We start from the raw sequence: 3,482 nt of genomic DNA, 5'->3' as shown, positions 1-3,482 counted from the left end.
ACACCCTTACACTCACAACCACACACAGCCTAACACATGCACACCCTCACACAACACCCTCACACTCACACCCACACACAGCCTAACACATGCACACCCTCACACATCGACACCCTCACTCACACCCACACACAGCCTAACACATGCACACCCTCACACATCGACACCCTCACACACACACACACACAGCCTAACACATGCACACCCTCACACAACACCCTTACACTCACACCTACACACACTCTCACAGACGCAAAACCTTACATACACCCTCACATGCACACCCTCATACTCATCCCCCACACATCCTTCACACATGCACACCCTCCTCACACAGGCCCCTCACATGCACACCCTCACACTCGTACAACTCACACTCAAATACACTGAGGCTCACAGACCCCCCACATGCACACTCACACTCACAAACCCTCGCTCATTTGCATACTTGTGCATACCCACACAAACTCATATGTGGTCACACTCCCATGCATGCACTGGGGCTCCTCACCGTGACACACTCTCACAGACTTCCACATTCCTCACACACTGCCACACCGACACCCTTAGCCTCACACACACACTCCTGTCACGTGCAGTGTCATCACACACAGTGGCTCACACTCACAAGCTCTCATGCCCGAAGAACCTTGTCCAGTTTGTATTGCCCAGGCCAGCCCAGCATCCAGCACCCTGCCAGCATCAGCGGTGGTGGAGCCATCCAGGGAGGGCTCCGTGGAGGAGGTGTGTTTTGAGTTAACTTGGAGAGGAACAAATGGTGTGCATTTGAGATGAAATCAAGCAAAGCCTCCTCCGGCTGGCTGCGTGAGCAAGTCAGAGAGGACGACGGGGAGTGGCCCTAGGGACGTGGCAGGCCACGAGAACGGGGTGAGGGGGAGTCGTAGTGGAAACATGGCATGCGGATCACAGGAGCGGGGCCTCCAGCCACAGGCACTGGACCCTTCCCTGAGCTCTTCTCACACAGCCCACCCAGGACTAGACCCACAGTGCCTTTCTATCTACCAGACGGGACCAGAGCCTCATGCTGTAAGGACGGGTCACCAGGATCTGTCGCCAAACAACTCGGCCTTTCAGAGACCTCCTGGGCTGTAGAGATGACCTCCTGGAGGGTGTCAAGCCAGAGAAATACATTCTCTTTTTTCCAACAGAGAATGGCAAGTACTGTGTACAGGTGCTCAGGTTGTGCACTGCACAATGTGTCATTAGTTGATATCTCAGACCACACACTGCAGACATCTTTATAATTTTGAAATGTTTTTGTATTTTATTGTAACTTATTTAAAAACCAAAGATAGGATGCTTGGATAGTTATTATGACAATTTTCTGGAAAACAAGAGTCTTGAAGATGAGACTTCTTTTTCAAATTTGCCTGAAGGTACCATAAAGGCCCTGGGGTGTGGGGCCTGGTCATCTCATTAAGGAAGTTTCCAGAGCACATGACACCCCAGTGGTGATCGTGGTTCTCAGAGAGGGCCAGATGCCGGGAGGTCAGGCATGGCTGAGGGTCTCCGTCTCCCTGAAAAGGGGGACTCTGCTCCCTCTAGGTCTAGGTGGGTGCAAGATGGGGAATTTACCCTGGAGAGGCCAGGAGAGGAATTCTGACAACCCCTTGCTCCCCCATTCTCCCTCCTCAGACCACTAGCTCCTCCCTCCCTGCAGACAGTTTCAGGAGAGGGACCATTAAAGGGTTTACCTCAAAAGGACTGATCACTCTTCTGCCACTTTATAACCTTTGAGACTTTGAATGAGCGATACAAGCCCACGAGAATTTCTCAGAGTACAAAAGATTAAAGAGTAAAAATAGGCCAGGTGCGGTTGGCTCACGCCTGTGGTCCCAGCACTTTGGGAGGCTAAAGTGGGTGGATCCCGAGGTCAGGAGATTGAGACCAGCCTGGCTAGCAGAGTGAAACCCCATCTCTACTAAAAATACAAGAAATTGGCTGGGTGTGGTGGCAGGCACCTGCAGTCCCAGCTACTCAGGAGGCTGGGGCAGAAGAACTGCATGAACTCAGGAGGTGGAGGTTGCAGTGAGTTGAGATTGTGCCATTGCACTACAGCCTGGGTGACAGAGTGAGACTCTGTCTAAAAAAAAAGAGTAAAAATAAATAGACTCCATCCACAATTACTTATCTTGACAGGTGGTCACTGGGATGAGTGTTTTATGTATACTATTACAAAATATTCCAATACGTGGCCTCCCTGTGCCTCAGTTTCCTACTTTGTAAGACAGGGACAACAGGGCACCATGAGTTTGATACAAGGACTAAGTGAGCTGATCCTTGCAATTCACTGAAAGCTAGACATGAATTTACAAGCTTCCCCCCTTTACACAGTGCTGTGCCTTGTCACTAGCTGTTACTTCCAGAATTCTCATCTTACACACAAATGGGCCTCAGTGGTGCACCCTGGTGTTTCTGTAATTTTTTCCCCAGTGGGGCCAGTCTGGGTATCTCTGGCCACTGGCACCCACGGGCATTTGCCATAACAGGTGTGAGCCTCTCTTTGGGATGATCTCCCATAAACAGAAGCCACAACAAATGTCATGTGTGTCTAGATACCAGATAGATATTTCCTAACTAGGCCCAAAGTAGTTGTACCCAGAATACCCCCAACCTCCTTGGTGAAGGGGCCCCCTCACCCGCCCTTTGGGGGGCCTGATTCTTAATCTGCACATAACCCATGCTAACCACCCAAGAACTGGAAATGCAGCTTGACAAGAAGAAAAAAGTTCCTGGCCGGGCGCAGTGGCTCATGCTTGGAATCCCAGCACTTTGGGAGGCCGAGGCAGGGTGATCCCAAGGTCAGCAGTTTGAGACCAGCCTGACCAACACAGTGAAACCTTGTCTCTACTAAAAACACAAAAATTAGCTGGGCATGGTGGCTGCTGCTTGTAATCTCAGCTGCTCAGGAGGCTGAGACAGAAGAATCGCCCAGAGCAGAACGACCAGTCCACCAGCACGCGGTGCAGTGCTTCCCAGGTTGTAATTAGAGAATGCCCCTTATTTCATTAATATATTGTCACTGGTGAACTGCCAGTGGCTTGAAGAACTTACCAAGGCAGTTGTGGGAAAGAGAAGGCAGATTTATTAGAGAAAGTAGGAAAACACATTGCTGGAGAGAAGAGGGGCAGCCAGCAGAAGAGAAGCTGACTGCAAACAAACGAAGGCTTGCTGGCGAGTTTGTGGGTAAATAATGCCAAGGCCACAGTGCATGAACCTTCAGGCGGCTGGTGAGAGGGGCTCAGTAAGGCTGTTATTGGCTGTGTCTTGGAGCATGGAGGCAGACTAAATAATGCCAAGTTCACAGTGCGTGAACCTTCAGGCGGCTGGTGAGAGGGGCTCAGTAAGGCTGTTATTGGCTGTGTCTTGGAGCATGGAGGCAGACTAAATAATGCCAAGGTCACAGTGCGTGAGCCTTCAGGCGGCTGGTGAGAGGGGCTCAGTAAGGCTGTTATTGGCTG

Source organism: Sapajus apella, unplaced genomic scaffold (assembly GCF_009761245.1).
Source record: "Sapajus apella isolate SASKATOON/1434 unplaced genomic scaffold, GSC_monkey_1.0 scaffold15, whole genome shotgun sequence".
Lineage (NCBI taxonomy): Eukaryota > Metazoa > Chordata > Mammalia > Primates > Cebidae > Sapajus > Sapajus apella.
This window is presented reverse-complemented; position numbering follows the sequence as displayed.